Below are 25,433 nucleotides of genomic sequence, written 5' to 3' on the forward strand. Positions count from 1 at the left end.
CACCACTTGAAGCATCAAGAAGTGGCCTGCAAATGGTCTGAGCAGAAGCACTCACTAGTACAAATTCCCTGACCAGCTGCAGATGCGGCCAAAGCAGCTGCAGGAGGGGGGTGGATAAGACCATCTGGGGGGAACCGAGCTGAAGCCACTGTTGGAAAATCTAGTTCCTACCAAATCCCCACTCCAATTCGACCTAATTCTAGGACAGCCAGAAATGACTCCATCCTAATGGCTCCTGCAGCTTAGGTGTGATACACTGAACACCTTCATTTCCATGGCCTGTAGAATCCATGGCCCCAGGGTCGTGGTGGGTCAGTCAACTGGGAGTAAGGGTCACGTGATCCTGATTATGGTCTCCCCAGCCCTAAGGACAGCCCGAGAAGGTCCCCAGCACTGGCACGTTGTGGCCAGACAGTACAGGCCAGGAAAGTAAGGAGGACCCTCTTCTCTCCTCCCTTATTCCCCCATCACCTCTGTCCCTTGGAACCTTGCCTCCCCTTGGCAAGGAGTAGTCAAGGTGGTTGCTCAGGCTCACCCCAGCCTCAGAAGATCCCCTTCTTGCCCTGGTTGTTCATTATCATGGGCAGAGCCTTGACTCATCCAGATATAGAATCTGCCAAAAGCCTCCTTATATTTCTGGGGGGAGAACTCTCTCAACGTGGGCAGGCTGACCAAGGCCTCCCAGGGGAAGGATGGTCACATCCTGTTTTGTTTCAGAGTTTAGACAACCAGGTATACCTCCCTACATGAGATTGTTACCCTTGCCTGTTTCTGAATACTTTTATAAATGGAATCATACTGCATGTATTCATTCGTGTCTTACTCCCTTTGCTCAGTATTATGTTTTTAAGAGCCATCCAAATGGTGTGGGTATTTATAGTTTGTTCACTTGCATTGCATGAATATACCACAATTTACCCATTCTACTCTCAGTGGATATGTGGGTGGTTTCGGATTGGAGTGGTACAGAGGGTGATCCTGCCAATGCATGTGCATCCTCAAAGTCTATGTGATAGACATTTAATATAGCCCCATCACTTCTCTTGGTTGGTACTTCATTTTTTTCCATATTTTTCTTTTCTATCATTCTCTATTCTTGTCTTTTAGGTGTGACCCTTGTAAATAGCAGAAAGATTTTGTATTTTCCCTCCAGCCTGACAGTTTTACTCTTTGAAGACAGTTATCTAGTCCATTTGCATTTAACAAAATTACTGATCATTTTTTTTAACTGCCTATGCAGTTTTCCTTTTATGTACTTATTTCTTTGGGCTCATTTTTTTTTTTTTTTTGCTCTTCTGATTTGGAAGTCATATACTTTTTAGTATTTAACATGTATCCTTGACTTAACAAAGTATAATTGATTAGTACCTTTATCTTCCACACAGAGAGACGACTTCAGAGCACACTTTAACTCCATTAATCCTCCTCCTGACTTCCGTGTCATAGTTTCTGTGCATGTTAAGTCTGTGTCTATTTTTAAGGCTCTTTGATACGTTATTAACATTGTTTTATACTGTCAGTGTTCGTTTAGATTTATACTCCTATTTACTGCTCTCTTCACTATTCTTCTTTCAATGCTTTTATTTTGTCAGTGCTGAGGTTATGATCAGTTTTAAAAACAGCTTTAATTGTAATTTTTATACCATACAATTCACCCCCTTAAAATGTACAGTTCTATGGATTTTAGTGTGCAACCATCATCACAACCAATTTGAGAACACTCTCATGATCTCAAAAGAAAATCACAAACACTTTAGCTTATTACCCCATCCCCGCATCATCTCCCCATCCTCAGCCCTAAGCAACCACTCAGACACTGTCTCTATGGATTCTCCTACTCTGGACTGTCATATTAATGGAAACGTATAATATCTGGACTTTTGTGACTGGCTTCTTTCACTTAGGATAATGATTTCAAAGATTGTCCACACTGCAGCATGTCTCAGTACTTCATTCTTTTTTGTTGTTATTAATAAATGTTCTTTTTTAGAGCAGTTTTAGGTTCACAGCAAAACTGAACAGAATTTATAACTCAGAATTCCCGTATGCATCTTGTCCCCACATGCACACAACATCTCCCAGTATTGACATCCTGCACCAGTAGGGAGCATTTGTTACTGTCCGTGAAATGACATTGACAAAGATTGGTTGACCATATAGTTGTTGGTCCATTTCTGGGCTCTCTATTCTGTTCCATTGATCTATGTGTCTGTTTTAGTGCCAGTACCATACTGTCTCGATGATTACAGTTTTGTCATAGAGCTTGAAATCTGGAATTGTGATGCCTCCAGTTTTATTTTTCTTTTTCAGAATTGATTTGGCTATTCAGGGTCTTTTGTGGTTCCGTACAAATCTTAGGATTGTTTGTTCTAGGTCGGTGAAAAATTCTGGTGGTATTTTGAGAGAGATTGCATCAAATGCGTACATTGTTTTGGGTAGTATAGACCTTTTAACAGTGCTCATTCTGCCAATCCATGAGCATGGAATGCTTTTCCATTTCTGTGTCCTCTTCAATTTCTTTCATAAGTGTTCTGTAGTTTTCAGAGTACAGATCTTTCACTTCTTTAGTTAGATTTATTCCTAGGTATCTTATTGCTTTTTGTGCAATTGCAAATGGGATCAATTCCTTGATTTCTTTTTCTCTGCTTTGTTATTGGTGTATAGAAATGCAACAGATTATTTTATATCCTGCAATTTTGCTGAATTCATGTATGAGTTCTAGCAATTTTTTGGTGGAGTCTCTTGGGTTTTATACATAGAGTATCATCTCATCTGCAAGTAGTGTAAGTTTGACTTTGACAAAGCAGGAAAGAATATCCAATGGAAGAAAGATTGGATTCAACAAACGGTGTTGGGAAAACTAGACAGTAACATGCAGAAGAATGAAGCTGGATCACTTTCCTACACCATACACAAAAATAAATTCAGAATGGATGAAAGACTTAAATGTAAGACAGGAAACCATCAAAATCCTAGAGGAGAACACAGGCAGAAATCTCTTTGACCTTGGCTGTAGCACCTTCTTCCTAGATACGTCACCACAGGGGAGGGAACCAAAAGCAAAAATGAACTATTGGGACTTCATCAAGATAAAAAGGTTCTGCACAGCAAAGGAAACAATCAACAAAACTAAAAGGCAGCCTACAGGATGGGAGAAGATATGTGCAAATGACATACCTGATAAAGGGTTAGTATCCAAAATCTACAAAGAACTTATCAAACTCAACACCCAAAAAACAAATAGCCCTGTCAAGAAATGGGCAGAAGATGTGAATAGACACTTGTCCAAAGAAGACATCCAGATGGCTAACAGACACATGAAAAGATGCTCAACATCACTCATCATTAGGGAAATACAAATGCAAAACCGTGATGAGATACCACTTCACCTCTCAGAATGGCTAAAATTAACAACACAAGAAACAACAGGTGTTGGTGAGGATGCAGAGAAAGGGGAACCCTCTTATACTCGTTGGTGCATGCAAACTGTTCCCAGTTAGTGGGGATGCAAACTGGTGCAGCCACTCTGGAGAACAGTATGGAGAGTCCTCAAAAAGTTAAAAATAGAACTATCCTACAATCCAGCAATTTCTACTAAATACCTACTACTAGGTATTTACCCAAAGGATACAAAAATACAGATTTGAAGGGATACACGCACCCCGATGTTTGTAGCAGCATTATCAACAATAGCCAAACTATGGAGAGAGCCCAAATGTTCATCGACTGATGAATGGATAAAGAAAATGTGGTGTATATATACAATGGAATATTACTCAGCCATCAAGAAAAAGAAATCTTGCCACTTGCAATGACGTGGATGGAACTAGAGTGTATTATGCAAGTGAAATAAGTCAGTCGGAGAAAGACAAATACCATATGATCTCACTCATATGTGGAATTTAAGAAAGAAAATAGATGAACATAAGGGGGAAAAGGAAAAAAAAGGAGAGAGGGAAAACAAGCCATATGAGACTCTTAACAATAGAGAACAAACTGAGGGTTGGTGGAGGGAGGGGGTAGGGGATGGGCTAGATGGGTGATGGGTATTAAGGAGAGCCCTTGTTATGATGAGCACTGGGTGTTGTATGTAAGTGATGAATCACTGAATTTTACTCCAGAAACCAAGATTCCACTGTATGTTAACTACCTAAAATTTAAATTAAAGAAAAAGAGAAATGGATGCTAAAATAGTTTAAAAACATTCTGCTAAAAAATAATCAGTAACAGGAAAAAAAAAGAAATGACATTGACACATCATTATCATCCAAAGTCCACATTAGGGTTCACTGCCCTAAAAATCCTCTGAGCTTTGCATATTCATCCCTCTGTCTCTAGTAACCCATGGCAACCACTAATCTTTTATAGTCTTACCTTTCACAGAATGTCATAATGTTGGAATCTTATGGTATGTGGCTTCTTGAGATTGGATTCTTTCACTTAGTAATATGCATTTAAGCTTCCTTCATGTCTTTTCATGGTTTGATAGCCTCATTTCGTTTTAGTAGTAAATAATATTCCATTATCTAGATGCACAACAATTTGTCCATTTACCTACTGAAAGACATCTTGTTTGCTTCCAAATCTTAGCAATTATGAATAAAGTTGTTATAAATATCTGTGTGCAGGTTATTGTGTGAACATGTTTTCAGTTCATTTGGTAAATATCAAGGAATAAGATTGCTGGATCATAAAGCAAGAGTATATTTAGTTTTGTAATAAACTGTCAAAGTGGCTTCCAAAGTGACTGTACCATTTTGCCCTCTCACCAGCCATGAGTGAGAGTTCCTGTTGTTCCATGTTTCTGGTATTTGATGTGCTCAGTGTATTGGGTTTTGGCCATTCCAATAGATGAGTAGTGATATCTCATTGTTGTTTTAATTTGCAAATCTCTAATGACATATAATATGGGACATCCTTTCATATGCCTACTTACCATTTGTACATCTTCTTTGTTGAGGTGTCAGTCAAGGTCTTTGGACCATTTTTTAATGTGGTTGTCTGCTCTCTTATTGTTGAGAATTCAGAGCTCTTTGTATATTAGATAACAGTTCTTTATCAGATGTGTCTTTTGCAAATGCTGTGTCCCAGTCTGTGGGAGCTTGTCCTCTCATTCTCTTGTCATTGTCCTTCACAGAGCAGAAGTTTTTAATTTTAGTGAAATACAGCTTATCACTGATTTCTTTTATGGATGGTGCCATTGGTGTTGTATCTAAAAAGTCATCACCACATCCAAGGTCACCTAGATTTTCTCCTAGTCTCTTCTAGGAGTTTTACAGTTTTGTGTATTACATTTAGGTCTCTGACCCATTTTGAGTTAGTTTTTGTGAAGGCTGTAAGGTCTGTGTGTCTAGATTCATTGCTTTGCAGTGGATGTCCAGGTATTCCATTACCATTTGTTGAAAAGACTGTCTTTGCTCTATTGTATTGCCTTTGCTCCTTTGTCAAAGTTCAATTGACTACATTTATGAGGGTCTATTTCTGGGCTGTTTCCTTTATTCCATTGGTCTTTTTGTCTATTCTTTTGCCAATACCACACTGTCTTGAATACTGTGGCTTTATAGTAAATCTTGAAGTCAGGTTGTGCCAGTCCTCCAACTTTGCTCTTCCTCCTTCAATATGGAGTTGGACATTTTGGGTCTCTTGCCTCTCCATAAAAAACTTTAGAATCAGGGCGCCTGGGTGGCTCAGTCAGTTAAGCGTCTGCCTTTGGCTACAGTCATGATCCCGGGGTCCTGGGATCGAGCCCCACATTGGGCTCTCTGCTCACTGGGGAGCCTGCTTCTCCCTCTCCCTCTGCCTGCCGCTTCCCCTGCTTGGGCTCTCCCTCTCTCTGTCAAATCAAAAATAAATCTTTAAAAAAAAAAACCTTTATAATCAGTTTGTCAAAAAAATTTGATGGGATGTTACTCAGATTGCATTGAATTTATAGATCAAATTGGGAAGAAATTACATGTTGACAATATTGTTATTGGACAGAAGATGGGTTCTGAACTCAGCTTCCACTGCTCACAGCTCAAAAGCCAATACTCGAGAGAAGCACTGGTGGAAAAGGGAATGTTGCTTTATTCAGGAAGCCCACAGCCTGGGAAGATGGTGGACTAATGTCCCAAAGACCATCTTCCCAGTGCAGGCAAAGCAGGAGATTTGTTGTTGTTGTTTGTTTGTCTGTTTTTAAAGATTTATTTATTTATTTTAGAGAGAGAGAATAAGTGGGGGGGGCGGTGGGAGGGAGGCCAGAGGGAGAGGGAGAGAGAGAATCTCAAACAGACACCCTGTTGAGTGTGGGCTCCATCTCAGGACCCTAAGATCATGACCTGAGCCGAAATCAAGAGTCACTCAGTCAACGCACTGAGCAACCCAGCTGACCCAAGAAGATGAAGTTTTTTTTAAAAGGGAAGATATGGCAAATGATGAGGGCACTACATGCAGGAGAAGCTGGTGCTCAGCAATTAATCATTTGTCCTTGCAAGGCTTCCAGATTCCTCCACTCTTGCCAGTAATCAAGGCTCCCAGGTGTCTCTCCGTAAATGATACCACTGCGGCCCAACAAGTCATGTCCTGGCAAGGCAGTCGAGACTCCTCTCCCTGTACCAGGAATCAAGACTCCCAGGTGTCTATTATTGAGGATACCATGGTCACTGGTGGTTATTTCAAGTGTGGTCAGGCCTTATCCTCCAGAAAGTGTGGTCCTTTGTTCCTCAAGGCCAGTGGTCTGCAGGATCTAAGGGAGGCAGGTTAGTTCTGCTACAAACTATGGTGGTCTGTCAGCAAGCAAGGAGTACCGTAAGCTCAAAGCAAGCTAATCCTTAAGACTGGCTGGAGTGCTGTTACAATACCGAGTCTTCCTATTCATAAACATGGAATATTTCTCCATTTATTTAGTTCTTCTTTGATTCATCAGAGTTTTGTCGATTTTTTCATATACATCTTACATATTTTCTAAGATTTATACCTCATTTTTTGAATAGTGATGTAAATAATAAGTTTTTGTAATTTCACATTCCACTTGTTCATTTCTGACACACAGGAAAGCAATTAACTTTTTTAAAAGATTTTATTTATTTATTTGACAGAGAGAGAAAGCTCAAGTAGACAGAGAGGCAGGCAGAGGGAGAAGGAGAAGCAGGCTCCCCACTGAGCAAGGAGCCCGATGCAGGACTCTATCCCAGGACCCTGGGATCATGACCTGAGCTGAAGGCAGACGTTTAACTGACTGAGCCACCCAGGTGCCCCAGAAAGCAATTAACTTTTATATATTAACCTTGTGTCCTGCAATCTTGCTATAATTGCACATTAGTTCCAGTTTTTGTTGATTCTTTCAGATTTTTACATAGACAATCATATCATCTGTTAAAGAGAGAGGGTTTTTTTCCCCTTCCCAATCTGGATACTTTTTATTGTCTTATCTTATTGCATTTAAGTAGGACTTCCAGCACAATGTTGAAAGGTGAGACAAATATCCTTGCCTGTTTTGTTTTTTTTTTTTTTTGCCTATTCTTTATCTTAGGGAAGCTTCTAGTTTCTCACCATTAATGATATTAGCTATATAGTTTTTGTAGATGTTCTTTATCAAGTTGAGGAAGTTCACCTCTATTTCTAGTTTTCTGAGGGTTTTTATCATGCATAGGTGCTAGATTTTGTCAAATACTTTTTCTGCATCTATTAATACGATCATGTAATTTTTCTTTTTTAGCCTGCTGAGTTGATGGATTACATTAATTGATTATTGAATGTTGAACCAGGCTTTCATATCTCAGATAAACCCCACTTGGACGTGGTGTATAATTCTTTTTATGCATTGTTGAATTTGATTCCCTAATATTTTGTTGAGGATTTTATTATCTATGTTCATGAGAGATATTGATCTGTGGTTTTCTTTTCTTCTAATGTCTGTGTCTGGTTTTGGTATTAGGGTGATACTGGCATCATAGAAGGAATTAAGAAGTATTTTCTCTGCTTCTATCTTCTGGACAAGACTGTAGAGAATTGGTATAATTTCTTCCCTAAATGTTTAGTAGAATTCACCAGCGAGCCCATCTGAGCCTGATGCTTTCTGTTTTGCAAGTTTATTATTGATTCAACTTCTTTAATAGGTATAGGTCTATTCAGGTGTCTGTTTTTTTCTTGTGTGAGTTTTGGCAGACTGTGTCTTTCAAGGAATTTATCCATTTCATCTAGCTATCACGTTTGTGAGCATAGAGTTGTGCATAATATTCCTTTATTATGCTTTTAATGCCCATGGGATCTGTAGTGCTCTCCTTTTTTCATTTCTAATATCATAGTCTTGTCTTCTCCCTTTTTTCTTAGTTAGCCTGACTAAAGGCTTATTGTTTCTATTGATTTTTTTTCCTCAAAATCCCAGCTTTTAGATTTGTTGGTTATCTCCATTGCTTTCCTATTTTCCATTTCATTGATTTCTGCTCTACTTTTTATTTTTGTTTATTTTCTTCTTCTTACTTCAAATTGAATTTGTTTTTTTTTTCCCCCTAGTTTCCTAAGGTGGAAGCTTTAATTATTAATTTTACATCTTTCTTATTTTCTAATATATGCATTCAATGCTATAAATTTTCCTCTAAACATTGCTTTCACTGCATCCCACAAATTTTAAGTTGTATTTTCATCTTCTTTTAGTTTAAAATATTTTTTAAATTTCTCTTGAGATTTCTTCTTCGACCCATGTGTTATTGATAAATGTGCTGCTTAATCTCCAAGCACTTGGGGATTTTCCAGGTATCTTTCTGATATTGATTTCTAGTTTAATTCCATTGTGGTATGAAAGCAGATGTTGTATGATTTAAATGCTTTTAAATCTGTTAAGGTGTGTTTTATAGCCTAGAATATGGTCCATCTTGGGGAATGTGAGCTAGAGGATAAGGTGTAATCTGCTGTTGTTGGATGAAGTAGTAGTCTATAGATGTCAGTTATCTCCAGTTGATGGTGTTGTTCCTTATATGGTATATGATTTGGAAATATTTTCTCCCATTCTATGGGTTGTCTCTTTCCTTTCTTGATGGTGTTTTTTGGGGTTTTTTAAGATTTTTTCTAAAGATTTATTTATTTATTTTAGAGAGAGCATGCACACACAGGGCAGAGGGGCAGAGGGAGGGAGAGAAAAACTCCTAAGCACACTCAGCACTGAGTGCAGAGCCTGATGCAGGGCTGGATCTTACAACCCTGAGATCACAACCTGAGCCGAAACCATGAGTTGGATGCTTAACTGACTGCGCCATCCAGGTGCCCCAGTCTTGATGGTGGTTTTTGAAACACAACAGTTTTTAGTTTTTAGTTTTTCTGAAGTCCAATTCACCTATTTTTTCTTTTGCTGCTTTTCTTCTTTTATTTCTGACCTTCTATCTGAGATAACTTGCTTCTGAAGAATACCTTAGTGAAAGCCTACTGGTGATCTTTTGTTCGTCAAAAATTGTATGTATTTGACATTCATTCTTTCTTTTTTTTTTAAGATTTTATTTATTTGACAGAGAGAGAGAGACACAGCAAGAGAGGGAACACAAGCAGAAGGAGTGGGAGAGGGAGAAGCGGGCTTCCCACCGAACAAGGAGCCTGATGCAGGGCTCGATCCCAGGACCCTAGGACCATGACCTGAGCCGAAGGCAGACACTTAACAACTGAGCCACCCAGGCGTCCCTTGACATCCATTCTTAAAGGATATATCTCTAGGTCTAGAATACTATGTTGGGGTTATTTTCTTTCTGTGCATTAAAGATATCATTTCACTGTCTTCTGGCTTCCACCATTGCCATTGAGAAGTCAGCTGCCTTTCTGTCACTCCTTTGAAGATACTATCCTTTTCCTCTCACTTTGTGCTTTTCTTCACATTCACCATGATGTATCTAGATATTTTTTTTTTTTGTATCCTACTTGGACTTCTTGAATTCATGAATATTGGAATGGGTGTCCTTCCACAGACCTGGAAAATTCTCAGCCATTATTTCTTTATAACCCTCTTTCCTTCTAGAACTCCACCCCAATTACATATATGTTAGATGTTCTCACTGTATTCTTTCCTCCTTTCTTCAATATTTTTAGTCTTTTTGTTTTTCCTGCTACATTCTGGATCCAGTCCATTAGTTTTCACTTTAGCTGTATCTAATCTGCTAATAAACTGACTGTATCTAATCTGCTAATAAACTGACTTTGAGTTGTTAATTTTTTTTCAGTGCTCAAAGAGAGGACTGAGCTCTTTATTTTGACCTTTTTAAAATCTGCAATGTTTTTTATAGTTTCTTGTCCCTTTGTATTTCTTTAAACAGTAATCTTATACTGTTATCTTATATTGTATTTCTGATAATTCTAATAACTGAAGTTTCTGTGTATTTCTGTTGTTTGTAGTTTCTGTCAGTTCTTGCTCAAGTTTATTATTTCCTTGAGTCCCTGAATTTTTTTTTTCACTGTGTTCTGGATGTTTTATTTGAAAACTTATTTGTAAGAATGATTTATCACCAAAGATGATGGCATTTTCTCCAGAGAGGATTTGTTTGTTTGTTTCTGCCAGGCGTCTCGGAACTCTACCAGTCTGGAACCACCTTAATCCAAGTTCAAGGCTTGAGGTTACCTGGATCACCAAGATGACTGGAACTGGAGAGTCCCTGAGAAAGTTGGTTTGCTTAAGACTCCTCATAACTTTCAGTGTAAACATTTGGGATCCTAGCTTAAAATGAGCAGGAAGAAGCATTTATCCAAGTTCCCCTTTTGATAGACTCTGGGCCTTAAGTTTTGTCCTAAAGCCACTAAAAACTACAACTGTTTCTTCTGGATTAGTAAATGCCATTAGGGAAAATGAAGCTTTGTGTACCAGACTTACTTCTCTGAGTTCTCATTTTTTAGTATAATGTGGTCAGCTAATTCTTCACTCTCTTATTGGCTCTTTGGTGCTTTTAAGATATTTTTATATGCCATGTACCTTTTTCAGTTGTCTCTGTGGAAGATTTGATCTTAATAAACTGACTCCCTATATGGTGCGTCATGAAAGCTTCCCCCCACACCAGTTCCATTGGGTACATAAGATTATTTACATTATATATACATATATATAATTTGGTCCTCAAAAGGGGTCTATAAGGTATCATGAACTGGCCACTTGCCAGTTGTGAGAGCTTGGGCAGGTCAATCTACATCTTTGTGTGATGAGGTTAATAATAGTATCTACCTCCTGATTTTGTTGATATGAAGGACACAATAAAGGTAGTTGTACACTAAACTTGTTGTCAGGTGAAGACACTGAGACTTTGGGAGTTGATTCCATGCATCCATATCCCACAGATGATAAGCAAACAGTACTGAGCAGCTACCGTGTGCCAGCACCTGTCCCAAGACGTGGGAATGCAGCCATCTACAGGGCAGATGTGGCCCCTTTCTCAGGCAGCCTAAAAAGCCCAGGATCCAGCTCAAAGGCTATGACTTTACCCCCCAACACCGGCAGCTCCCCATGGAGAGGTGATGGAAGACTGCCCTGGAGGGAGTCCCAACTCTGACTTACAAAGCACAGGCTTACAAAGGCTCTTCCAGATGGAAAACTGAGTGCAGGTGTTTAAGGCAGGGGGAACAACGTATGGAGCACGTCAGGGCGCAGGGCACAGACCTCTCTCTTTCTCTGTCTGGGGAGGCATGCATCCTTCACCCATGTTTTCCATCCAAGTGCTGAAGTAGCATTCTTGTTACAAGGAAGTAGGTCACATTTCCAGGCCCCAAAAAGGAACCTGCTACCTGCACTGTGACAGGGTGTGAGACAACCGCCTAGACTGCCTCCCCCACGTGCCTCCCCAGGGTCTGCACTCTCTGGGGTCTGCTATTCCCAGAGCAGATATGCTCTTGCTGCTGGGTGTGGGAGCCACACAGAATTCATGGGCAGCACTTGAGTTGGCCCTAATGGAGATGGGGGTGTAGTGGGGAGAGCTTGCGGCTTGCGTGAGCACCTCAGCCTGCCCTCTGGCCCAGCTGACTCATAGCAACTGGGAGGTGCCTTTTTCCATAAGAAAGCTCAGGCCAGGAACCTTGCAAGGAAGTGTTATCACAAGCTCCACCTTTGCTAGGATCTACTTGCACACACAGAGCTTTAGCCTTCCTTTGGGGGCTACAGAGGCTCTAGGGACGTCTCTGGTTTTTCTGCCTATACCTGGCATCCAGCCACACTGGGGACCCATGGTCATGGGCTCTGTGTTGCCTGCACCTGCTTCCTGGAGCTGTCATGGAAAGTACTGAGCCAAGGGAGGAGCTGAACCACCAAGTGTTAGATTCAAACTAAGGATGCCAAGTTCTCCAGGGAAGCTTGCGACATGGTAGAAATGATGTGGATTTGGAGACAGACTAGTGCAGTGAGGAGGGCTGTCTGAAAAGGGCCCCAGAATGTTGTTCTGTGTTGTCCAAGCAATGACCTATCAGGGGGCAATCTGCTCCCATAGGCCAACAGCTCCCACCTCCTCCCCACCACCACCAAGGGGAACTGTGATATCCTATCGGCCCCCAAAGGCCCCAGAGACAGTCAGCATCCCCGGCAACCCCTGCAAACAGCCGGCACCCCCACCCCACTTGCCCGAATCCAAGTAGCCTCCAATTCCCCACTGACTTGGCCACTCTCTCGTGTCTGCCTGTCCAAAGGGAGAGCCGGGGAGGTCTGTCCACTCTACTAAGGGCAGGGACACGGGACATGAGGAGACGTCTGGCTCAAGAGCTTTCAGGCAGGGCCCCTTCCCCTCTGAGCCCTTCCATGCTGCTTCTGCCCTATCAGGAGAATCTTGCTTCCCTTTTTTCCTACCTTAGGTGAAGAGGGAGTGAACCCCCAGGTGTGGAAAGTCCCATCCAAAAAGGGCTCCAAGTGGGCCAGGATCTTCCATCTGTTGTGGTGCCAAAGTTCATTCCTATATTAGTTTTCTGGAACTGTTGTAACAAAGCGTGGCCAACTTGGTGGCTTAAAACAACAGAGGTTTTATTCTCTCACACTACTAGAGGCCACAATCCAAAATTGAGGGTTGGCAGGGCTGGGCTTTCTCTGGAAACTCTGGGGAGGGTCCGTTCCATGCCTCTCTCTTAGCTTCCAGTGCTGCCAGCAGTCCTTAGCGTTCTGAGGCTTGTGGCCACATCACTCCGATTTCTGCCCTCATCGGTCCATCTCCTCCCCTGTGTATCTCTTATAAATAAGACATTTGTCATTGGGTTGGGGCCCACCCAGTAAGCCAGGAGGATCTCCTCTCAAGATACTTAGTTATATTGGCAAAAATGTTTCTTCCAAATAAGATCACATTCACAGGTTCTGGGGGATAGAACATGGACATATCTTTTGGGGGCTACCATTCAACCCACTGCAATCCCCTCCCAATTTCTCCAGAAGATAAAACCAGTCTTATTACTTCACCACCGAGAGAAGTAGGGAGAGAACATGTGCCAGGTTCTTCTGCATTCATGTCTCAATTCTTCATCTAACATCTCGCTAGCCAAGTATTCTCACTTCTTTCCAGATGAAAAAATAGAGGCTCAGACATGTTCAGCAACTTGCCCAAGCGACACAGCTAGGAAGTAGCACAGGGGGATTGGACCCCGCGTCTGTCTGTGTTATGCAAAGAGATGCCTCCTGGGTCTCCCCCTGTCATGTACCAGGGCTTGGGACAAATCCTACAGCATCACATGTAATGGGTTAAGGATGATGCTTTATTGGAGAAAGGGGGCACTCACGTGGGCCAAGGGTCAGCATGAAGCAAGGAGACAGGGAGCCTCTAAGCCAGCCAAAGGGGAGGGCCAGGGCCTCTAAGCCATCAGAGGGGAGGGCCAGGACCAGAGCACTGTTACGATGCTGTGTATACCATGGCAGGTGACACATAAGCCCTCCCAGGACCTCCATTCAGTGGCAGGAGCCTCAGTGTCTAACCTCATGGCAGGCGGTCTCATGAAGAAAAATCTAGCGTGATGAGGGGCAGAGAACACCGCGGTGGGGGTGGGAGTGGGGTGCAGCTAGAAGGAGGCGATGTGTCTGAGGACGGAGGACGGAGGTCAGAGTGCTGGAGGAGAACAGGCAGAGGAAGAGCCGTGGGAGTGTCTGCACTTTCTCTGTGGGGGATGGACAGCTATTGCAGGGTCCAGACACAGTTGTGCAGAGATGGCCTTGACTTCTTAAAAGCTCTCGCTGTGAGGGGCACCTGGGTGGCTCAGTCGTTAAGCGTCTGCCTTCAGCTCAGGTCATGATCCCAGGGTCCTGGGATCAAGCCCCACATCAGGCTATCTGCTCCGCAGAAAGCCTGCTTCTTCCTCTCCCACTCCCCCTGCTTGGTTCCCTCTCTCGCTGTCTCTCTCTCTGTGTCAAATAAATAAATAAAATCTTTAAAACAATAAAAAATAAATAAAAGCTCTCGCTGTGAGAGGAAATATCAGATGAGCCCAAATTGAGGGGCATGCTACAGAATAACTGGACTGTACTTCTCAAAATGCCACCATCATGACAGAAGAAGACAGAAGAAGGAACTATTCCAAAGTGGTGCCACAATGGAGTGCGATGCATGCTCCAGACTTTTCTTTGGGGGCAACAGGGCAGAATGCAACTAAAGTCTGTAAATTAGCTAATAGTACTGTTTTTAATCATCATACTGTGGCTATGTAAGAGAGTGCCCTCATTTATAGGAAATACCCACTGAAATACTTAGGGGTAAGGGGGCATCATGTCTGCAACTTACTCTCAAATGTTTTAGAAAAAAATGTGTGTGTGTGAGAGAGAGAGAGAAGTTAATGTAGGGAATGGAGTGAACAGTACACAGAAAGTCTTTGTACTATTCTTACAATTTTTCTGTGGGAATAAGCAGTTAAAGGAAAAAGGTAAGGCTGCCGTGTGGAGAGCAGGCTACAGGAAGAGCAAGGTGGGAGCAGGGGCTGACAGCAGAGCAGGAGCCAGAATGGTGGCATGGATCGCGGGGGTCACAGTGGAGGAGGTGGGGGAATAAAAATATATTCTGAAGATAGGGGTGTCAGGACTTGCTGATGGGTTGGACTTGGGGGCTGAGGGAGAGAGAATAATCAAGACCTGTCCGGGACGCCTGGGTGGCTCAGATGGTTAAGCGTCTGCCTTCGGCTCAGGTCATGATCTCAGGGTCCTGGGATCGGGCCCCGCATCGGGCTCCTTGCTCAGCAGGGAGTTTGCTTCTCCCTCTTCTCTCTCTCCCTCTGCCCCGCCTCATGCTTTCACTCTCAAATAAATAAATAAAATCTTAAAAAAAAAAAAAAAAAGGCCTGTCTGCTGAATGGATGGGAAGGGCTGGCGGTGGGGTGCAGCTTAGGAAGAACATCAAGGACCCGTGACCAACAATAGCAAGGGCACTGTAGCCTCAAATGCCATCTACAGAGCTGATGTCATGGAGATGGGGTTTAAGGCTGCAGAAGTGAACGAGCCCTTGCAGGAAGTCAATGTAGGGAAAGAGAAGAGGCAATGGGTGCCTCTGCTATTTAGAAGTTACTTGGGAGAAGAAAAGGAGTTTCATTTTAGCCCAAGGGGTGAGTGATTGATTTACAATGACCTTTTATCGAGTGCTTCCGGTGTACCAGGACACCACAAGGCATTTTAGATGCATTATCTTTTCTTCCCATAATAGCCTTGTGAGATGAGCATCATTTAAAGCATGACACAACTAAGGCTCGAGAGAGGTGAAGTGACTTGCCCAAGGTCACATAGCCAGGAAGCAGGACTGGCTTTTGAACCTGGTCCATCCCCCCTGAGAAAATCTGCCTGAGAGTTCCTGTTTGCTGTCACATCTTGCCCTGCTCCCCCACAGACTGAGGTCTCACCTCTTTGAAGGGAAGCCATGCAGCTGTTTTTTCCTGACAGCTGTGAGGCTGTCTCTGAGGGAGGAAGCATTTTGTTGCCTATCCAGCCCCTTCCAGGAAAGAGCCCCTGAATTGCAGGATTCCACCCACCTCCTCTGACATGCAAAATTAGACCTGGCCGCTCCCAGAGAAAAACTCTTTGGCTCTCTGCATTCCCTGTTTCTCCTTCTCTGAAAACAGCTCCCAACAGGGTGGGGCTCAGCATCCTCTGGCCCTGATCCACTCCCTGGTTGGGTGCCCATGTGCCCTCTCCAAACTCCTAGCTGCTGTTAAGAGAAATCAATAGCAAAATCTGAGTCATCAAGAGCCTACTGGTTGCCAGGCTTTCTTCATACATCATGACCAATTTCCCTGGTAAGATTATTCCCATACTCGTTTTCAATATGGGGAGTCTGAGGCTCAGAGGGGTAAAGGAACCTGCCCAAGGTCACGCAGATGGGGAGTAGCTAAGCCAGGATCCGGCCCATCACGCATCCCAGTGCCAGGCACAGGGCTGCCCAACCTGTACTCAATAACAATGACTTTTTGAATGGACTCAAGCCCACCACAAAGCTTCATCCTGCATCTGTGCAAACACAGGCCAAGCTGAAAGGCACAAAAGGTTTTGCTCCCCTGGCCCCAGACCCTGCTGCTAGGCTGTGGGTTTCCCACATCCATCCCTTGTGCCTGCTCTGTTAGCTCCCGCCTCACCCCACCACGCCCGGCCCTGCCCAAGCCAAGACCCAGCCCTGAAAACCCTCTATTCCTGGTCCCACCTTAGGTCCGCTTCTCCCCTCAGCAGCCCAGAGCCTGGAAAAAGGAAGAAGTAGGAGGTAGGGGCCAGTAGGGTGGGTGGGTGCGGCTGGGAGCGGCTGGGTGCAGCCAGGCCAGAAGAACAGAACTACTTCTCAGAGAGCTAGAAGGCTTGGCATTCTTGCTGCTTTAGGCCCAGACACATCCCTCCTCGTGTTGCACTGCCTAGAAAAACAGGTCACTTGGTTCAGTTCAATAGCTAGGTACCAAGTGTCCACTGCATTAGTCAAGGATGGCTAACTACTATGACAAGTGGCCCCTCATCTTCGTGGCTTAGCACAATAAAGTGTGTTTAGATTTTTGTTTTGTTTTTGTCTTTCTGTATTTTTCCTGGGAATTACTTTTGAAAACCCCAGCAAACAATTTAAAAGTAGGGTGGAGCAGGGGCGCCTGGGTGGCTCAGTCAGTTGAGCGACTGACTCTGAATTTTGGCTCAGGTCATGATCTCAGGGTCATGGGATTGATGCCCGCGTGGGGCTCTGTGCTCCGTGCGGAGTCTGCTTGTCCCTCTCCCTCTGCTCTTTCCCACTGCTCGTGAGCTCTCTCTCTCTTTATCTCAAATGAATAAATAAATAAATAAGATCTTTAAAAAAAAAAAGTAGGGCAGGGCAGGTGAATGAAAGAAGAGTAGAAAAATGTTGATAATGTTTAAAGCTGAATGATGGATGGCTAAAGTGGGTTATTATACTATGCTCTCTACTTCTTTTGTTTATTTGAAATATTTATGCATGTTTACTTTTCACGGCTACAAAGTCTAATGCTCATGCTCCCAGCCCCTGGCTCTCCTCTTCCCTCCAATGGCTGCTCCAGGACACAGCTGTTCCATCTCGTGGCTCCTCTGCCATCTTGTGGTCTGAAGATCATTCTGGAGTCATCCGGACAACAGAGTGAGAGAAGAAACAAAAGATGGCAGAGCCACTACTTAGCACCCCATGGTGAAGGGCTCTGCTCCCTTCTGCTCACATTGCATTGGTCACATGACCAGCAAGGGCTGCTGGGAGACATAGTTCCGGGCTGGGCGGGTACTTCCCAGCACCACACCATAAGGGGAACTCCAGCCCTGGTTGGTGAGCTGATCATCTCCACTCCACCCACTGTGTGTTGGGTGTGGCCATGTCAAGGGTGATGCCCAGGGGGGTAGCCTGGTTTGCGAGGAGATAAAAAAGGATCTGTAAGAGGCTTATAAGGATGAGCTGTTGAGTTTTGCTGCAAGGCTTCCCAAGCTTGTCCCATGACATATCTATAAAATGGTCTTGGCTCATGGAGGCAGGGAAGGTGATGGGAAAGAAGGCCCGTAGTGTCCAGAGCTCTCTGGGCATCTGTCTTTCAACACACTGGTACCTCCATCACAATACCCACCTTCTTATATGAAACATGGCAAAGGAATCATTTTGCAAAATGTTACCACTAGGAGAAAATGGGCAAATCTACAAGGGATTTCTGAATAATTTCCTGCAATTGCATGTGTGTCTATTATTATTTCAATAAAAATGTCAATAAAACAGGGGGCAGTGGCAAAGGAAAGACCCTAGAGGAGCGCAAGACACTGGAAGATGGCCCAGGATGGACCCGGGGCCCCTGTCGCCGGTCTCTGCCCCTTCTTCAGGCCCCCAAAGTGGTTGCTCCAAAGTCTCGGTCTGCCTGGCTACTCTGTTGCCCTGCTTACCTCTCTGTGACCTATAGGATGAGGTCCATTCTCTGTTACAATATATCAGGGTCTGACCTCTTCCGAAACCATTTCTCTATCCCCACCCTCTTCTCTCCCTGCGCGCACGCACACACACACACACACACACACACACACACACACACACTCACACACACACCCTTCAATCACTCTGAGCCCTTAGTTGTTCTCCAAATTCACTGTACTTTCTGCTCCCTTGGTCCTTACCATGTGCTGTCCCTTCGAGCTCCACCTCACACATGGCAAACTCCTACACATTTTCCGAGACCTCTGCCCCTAACTATTTTATGTTCATCCTAAGCTCAGCGTTCAATTATCTACATTAGTTTGTGGGCCTTTTTCTCTCGCTGGACTGTAATACCCTTGGTGCCAACACCATGACTCATTCATTTTGATGTCCATAGTTCCTAATATAGGGCCTGGTAAGGACTAGTTCTCACTAAAATGTTAATGGTTGGCTAAATGGAGAAGTGAAAGAATAAAAGACGGAAAGGGGGAAGATAACACTATGACCTCCGCCTATCTACTAGGATTGTTGTCAAGTTTAAAGGGCTTTTGATGGGGCGCCTGGGTGGCTCAGTCATTGGGCCTCTGCCTTTGGCTCAGGTCAAGATCCCAGGGTCCTGGGATCGAGCCCCACATCGGGCTCCCTGCTCGGCGGGAAGCCTGCTTCTCCCTCTCCCACTCCCCCTGCTTGTGTTCCTGCTCTCACTCTCTCTCTCTCTGTCAAATCAATAAATAAAATCTTTAAAAAAAAAAAAATAAAGCATTTTTGAAATGGGCCTACGGGTCACTCTCATGCTGCCACTCCTATTCTCCCTGACCCACCCCCATCCCACCATCTACCCCCTGCTTTACTTAGTCAACACAACAGAACCTTCTAGGCCCTGGCCAGGCATCTTGGTGTAGGGGAAGACAAGGATACTTGCAATTTGGGGGACATGGGCTCAGAGCCTGTCTAGCTGACTTCTAGCTGTGTGTTCTTGGACAGGTTAGCTCAGTTCTCTGAGGCTTAGTTTAGTCTCCTACAAAAGCACCATTCCTCCCACCATTGGTAGGAGGATTACAAGACAGACGTATCTGAGAATGCCTGGTATGGCTCAATGAATGTTTCCTCCCATCCCGTAAAGCCCTCTCCTCTTGCTTACCAGTGAACCTTCTTTTCCTTTGAATCTTTTTTTTTTAAGACTTTTTTTTAGAGCGGTTTTAGGTTTATAATAAAATTGAAAGGGAAATACAGAGATTTCCCACACGTGCACAGCCTCCCCCATTATTAACATCACTCACCGGAAGGGTATGTTTTTACCAAGAATGAGCCTACATTGGCACGTCATCATCATCCAAAGTCCACAGTTCACCTCAGGGTTCTTTCTTGGTGGTGTACATTCTGCGGGTTTGAACGAACATATAATGACATATATTCAACCTTGTAACATACTACAGAGTGTTTTCACTGCCCTCAAAATCCTCTGTGCACTGCCTGTTCACCTCTCCCCTCCCTCCACCTGGCCCCACTCCTGACATCTGCTGATCTTTTACCGTCTCTGTAGTTCTGCCTTCTCCAGAACGTCATAGAGTTGGAATCTTACAGTATGTAGGCTTCTCAGACTGGTTGCTTTCACTTAGTAATACGCATTTAAGTTTCTTCTATGTCTTTTCCTGGTTTGATAACTCAATTCTTTTTAGGGTTGAATAATATTTCATTGTCTGGATGTACCACAGTTTTGTTATCCACTCACCTACTGTTGAAGAACATCCTGGTTGCTTCCAGGTTTTGGCAATTATGAATAAAACTGCTATAAACATCCATGTTCAGATTTCTGTGGAGACAGGTTTTCAAGTCTTTGGGTCACTTCCAAGGAGTACAATGGCTGGATGGTATGGTAAGGGTACATTTAGTTTTGTAAGAAACTGCCGAATTGTCTTGCAAAGTGGCTGTACCATTTTGCATTCCCACCCGCCATGAACGAGTTTTCCCTTTGATGCTTTAGTGAATGAATGCCGAGCACTACATAGTCCAAGGATGTTAGCCCATGTTTCTCGGGTAGATGACTAAATCCTGGAAAGCAAAGCCTGTGGGGTATATTTCCTTTGCAGCCAAAGTGCTCCATTCAGCAAGAAGTACACAGAGAGAGCTCGGGGAGCAAGTGGAGCTATTATCATGATCATCTCCCCCTTTCTTGAGGAATGCCCCGAAGATTCATGGTAAAAAGACAACAAGCTACACTTTTGAGCACCTACTGTATGCTTTGCGTTTTACATATATTTTCTAACTTAATCCTACTACAACATTTTAAAGGAAATACTCTTGTTATCACTATTTTAAAATCATTATTATTTATTTTTTAAATAAATGGGAAGTCTCATTCCATCTCTGTCCCTATCCACCCCTCTCTCAAGGAATCCTTTTTAATAGTTTCTGGTGTATCTCTCCAGAGTTTTTTTATGTCAATATAAGAACATATTCTTAAGCCCCCCCGTTTTCTTATACAAAAAACGCATACATCATACTGTCCTACACTTTGTTCTTTTCACCCTATAATTTATCTTGAAGATTTTTCTATATAACACACCTCTGTGTATTTATAATACACCTCCTGACTTTGTTCTATTGGATGGGGGTATCATAATGTATCTAACCAGTCTCCTGTCAAAGGAATTTTAGGTTGTGGAAACTGAAGCCCAGAGTGGGGAACATACTTGCCCAAGGTCACATAGCCAGGAAGTAGAAGGAAGGGCTTGTTTCTAGGTCCTCCACTTCTCTTTTTTTATTTCTCTTACATAGAGAAGCTTCGCTACATCTCCCTGGAAAACAGAAAGTAGAGAAGAGTTGTAAACTCTCCTGGCTCTACAGGAAGGGCCTCATTCACTGGACAATTGCCCTGGCTCACGAACTTGGCCTCAGGCACTCAGAAATGTCTGAGGAAGGATAAGACCCTGGATCCCAGCATCACCTCAGTGGTCAGGGATGTTGTCCTGGGGAGGCTGCTTGGGTCCCGGTTCTGGCCCTGTCATTGAGCAGTTCTATGACCTTGACCATAAAATTTCACCTCTCTAAGCCTCAGCTTCCTTATCTGTAAAATGGGGATAATAGTTGTATTAGTCAAGATTCCCCAGAAGAACAGAACCAATAGGAGACAGATTTATATCTGTCTCCTATGTATATATATCAGAGAGACAGAGAGATCTATATATACCAGAACCCATAAGGCAGGCCAATAACAGGCTGGAAACTCAGGCAGGATTCCCATACGACTGTCAAGGCAAAATTCCTACTTTTTTGAGAAACCTCAGTGTTTGCTCTTAAGGCCTTCACTTGATTGGATGAGGTCCACCCACGCTAGGGAAGGTAATCTCTTTTACTTAAAGTCAGCTGATTATAGGTCCTAACCACATCTACAGAATATCATCACAGCACTATCTAGTTCGTGTTTGCCTAACAACTGGGGGCCCCAGCCTAGCCAAGTGGGCACATGAAAGTAATCATCCCAATAATCAGAGCCCACAGAAGAAAAAGCCGTGAGAAAACTTGAAATCACGGGCTAGCTGTCGGTATCGTCAGCCAGGCCCCAGCATGCGTCTCCGTGTTGGAAGAGGGTGAGGGCGGTTAGTACCCTGGGGACCTAAAATGAGGAGGGCCACGGTGCTCTCTCAAGGGGCTCACAGACCAGGGGCTGTGGAGACGGAAATGCAGACAATGACAAGACTGCAAAAATGCCTCTGCCCGACAGGACACAGAAGGCTGTGGAAGCCCAGGGGCGAGCAAGGGAAGGCTTCTCGGAGAAGGTGACCAAAGCAATTAGTCTTAAAGTTTAAAGCAAAATTAGCCGAGTGAGAAAAGAAGAGCCGGCAAAAGGGCAAAGGAACATTCCGGACAGAGGAGCAGCCAGCACAGAGACACAGAGGTGTGAGAGAGGCAGGAACCGGTGTGGGGTGCGGGCCCCCAGTGCTGGGGCTGGAGCGGGAGGCGGACCCTTCCCGAGGGGTGTCTCCCGATCAGGACGATCAGGCCGACTCGGATGAGCACCTGCTGTGCGCTAGGCCCTGTGCCTGAGTCACTGCCGTGTACCCTAACAGCTCTCAGGGGAGGTAGGCGCTGTTACCGAGGGAGGTCATTATCAGTCACACAGCGGAAGCAGCGGGCCCAGATGCAAGTCCGGACAGCTGGCTCCGGGGCCTAGAAGGGGGTGACACAGCCTCAGGGTGGCCAGGAAGGGCTGCTGGGATGGCCAGGGTGGAGGGACAGGTCAGGCTTGTTGCATCTGAGACGATGGGGACAGCCAAGTGGAAGTCAGGGGCATGAGTGCCGAAGACAGGCCCTTACACCCACCCTTGGGGGCAGTGTTCATGGGGCACATGCCAAGCTAAGCGTTCTGCATGGAGAGTCCCTTTAAATCCACTCAGGCACCACTCATGCATTCTGTCACCCTCACCCTCAGCCTCTGCCTCTGATTCCTACGTGTGGCCCCCACTCCTGCCGCAATGGCTCTAAAGCTCCCTTGGCCACGATCCATGCACCCAAAACCCTGATTCCTGTTTTTATCAGCCATTCTTTCCAGATTCTCTGCCCTCTAGCCCTTCCTCCCCCACCCGCTTTCCCTAGAGGCTTCCTAAGCCCCAAAGGCCACAGAGGATGAATGACATCATCTGTGCTCTGGACCTCGCTGGGCCCAATTATCAGGCTATAAGTGGAAACGCCCTACATTTTCCCACAGGAAAGTGGCCTCCCTCACTCCTGACTCTGCATGCTTCTGGGGATCTTGGCAGAGTCCTGCAGTTCCTCCCTAAGGAGAACCGAGCCCCCTCCCCATGGACCTGCCATTCAGGTATCTCTTATCCCCTGTAGCCCCTGTCAGCTTCTTCCAACATGGGGACACCGCGGCTTTCCGCAGAAGGGACGCAACACCACGAAGTCATTAAAACCAGCAGTTTGGGAACCCGATTGACCTAAATTCATGTCTAGCTCCCCCTCTTCCCACCTGTGTGAACTTGGACAAGTAGCTTCCTGGCTCTGGGATTCCACTGTCTCACTTTTAATTTGGGAATAATAAAAGATATCATCTCATTAAAGCGCTTAAACTATCCTCTGAGGTACAAGCATTGTCCCCATGTTACAGACGAGCAACCAGGCATAGAGGAAGTCAGACATTTGCTCAAGGCCACTGACTAGTAAGTGGTGGAACCAGGCAGGGCCTGGATGAGAACCCCTGTGGTCAGGAGAGCTCTGAACTGCCAAAGAGCAGCCCAGAGACGTGGGGAAGGCTTCCCCTAGCTAGCCACGGGGGGCCTGGGTGGAGTGAGGCCAGTGTCAGGGGACACCCAGGTTCCAGAACTGGCTTGGCCCTCGCTAGCAGCAGGGCAGGGGAGAGTGAATTTCTCAGGACTCAGCCTTTCCAGCTGTAAATGGGGATGGCAGGCCCCACCGCAGAGCTATCGTGAGGATCGTGGGAGGGAATAGCCCAACCCTCCATCATTCCTGTGTTACCAGCCAGGCTGTAACACACCCACATCTCCCCCCATTATTTACTAATTGTTTTTTCTTTAAAGGGATCGTAATATATCATTCAAATACATTTATCGGAAATTTATCGAAACCAATTTCTTATCACCACCTTAAAAAGAAAACGGGGCACATTTGCCATAAATAGAAGGTATTGACACAGCGAAGCCAAAGCAAGGCTCTGCACTGCAGATAGGTGTCACAGTGTTAAGGATGCACTTCTACCGATCCGCCTGCCTCGGGTACACCTCCCACGCCTTCTTAACGCTGGGCTGGGTTCTCTAAGGTCAGGTCGGGGACCTTCAGGGCATCTTGTCACCTCCCTTCAAGCACACAAGGGCTGTCCTGGGTTGGTGCACAGGAGGTGCTCAGAGCTCCTCTCTCTGGCCTCACTCTCCCAGAAACAGACATGTCACAGGAAGAGGCTGGCCTTCCCTCCTCCAAAGAACAAAGGGGCCATAGCAGCAACCTCCAATTAAACTCCCACTCCCCCACCAGCATCACTTACTGCCTTGAAAGAGCACTGGGGTTTGCTGCTGGCCATGACTAAACATGGCATGTGGCGTGGAGGCCATGGCACACTGTCCCCAGCAACTGTCTTCAGCCTTCCGACATGGGAGCTAAACTGCTGCTGAGAGTACCAAGAACCTCTAAGTCCTCTATGGCTCCCTATTGCCCAAAAGAATATGTCTTCCTCAGCCTTCCAACAGCACTCTCTTCATTCTCGGGTGCTTTCTCTGCCACTTTCTCTGCTAGGCTCCCGCTTTCCCTAGCATCTGAGTCCCCTTTTGGCCATACTCTGGACTGAATTCTGTTGGACAAGGCACTCAAAGTCCCAGAGAACCAGAGCCCAGGGAAAGCGAGAGCCTCCACTTCATTGGCTTGTCTCTGGACCCTAACAACAGAATGTCCTCAGGTAGCACTGTTCCTGCTTCCCAGGGGGCTCCTCAGAGCAACTGAGCTCCTTCGGTAACCTTAGCATGCACTTTCTCAGTCTGCACTAGTTTGCCCAGCATGCCTTCCTCCCTCCCGCCAAAGGGCTTTTGCAGTGCTGTCCCCACAGCTCAGAGTGCTCTTCTTCCACCTACAGGCCCAGTGACCTCCTTTATGGTCAGCTGTCAATTCAGGGTCACCTCCTCCAGGAAGCCTGCCTTGACTTCACACCAGCTCAAGTCCCTCTTACTGCTCTGGAAGAAACAAGTGCCCCTTCCACGCACCTCTCTGATTATTTGAGCTCCAGTCCCACCCCTAGGCTCCATGTGGCCAGGAGCTATGTACCTCCTGTTGTCCCTTTGGCCCCAGCACCTCATACAGGGCCTGGCACAGGGCGGGAGCTCAAGAAACGGATACTGTTATTAGCATATTAGCACCTACCAACCTGGGGGGGGAGGATCCGGTCCGTTCTCCCCTCCCTCTCTTTCTCCTTCCGGTGCCCCTCCAAGGCATGGCCTTCTCCTTCCTCTCCCCTGAGGCACCCACCTCCCATCCAACGCCATTCACAAAGCCATTCTTCTCTTTGGATCCTCGCGGCCCCCTTGTGAGGCAGGCAGCACAGATTATCACCACATTTTAAATACAGAAACTGAGGCCCAAGGAGTGACTTGTTTGAGCTCTTGCCACTGAGAAATGGCT

At 45.0% G+C, this 25,433-nt stretch overlaps 1 long non-coding RNA gene across 1 annotated transcript in view; it reads right to left on the reverse strand.

The window, feature by feature from the left end:
* The window catches only part of LOC113928684, a 45,905-nt gene that overhangs the window by 7,472 nt on the left and 13,000 nt on the right, over positions 1-25,433 (reverse strand). The window contains exon 2 of the long non-coding RNA XR_003521929.1: positions 19,589-19,688. This is a non-coding gene — a long non-coding RNA (uncharacterized LOC113928684). The remainder of the gene's footprint in view (positions 1-19,588; positions 19,689-25,433) is intronic.

This window comes from Zalophus californianus, chromosome 5 (genome assembly GCF_009762305.2).
Source record: "Zalophus californianus isolate mZalCal1 chromosome 5, mZalCal1.pri.v2, whole genome shotgun sequence".
Taxonomy (NCBI): domain Eukaryota; kingdom Metazoa; phylum Chordata; class Mammalia; order Carnivora; family Otariidae; genus Zalophus; species Zalophus californianus.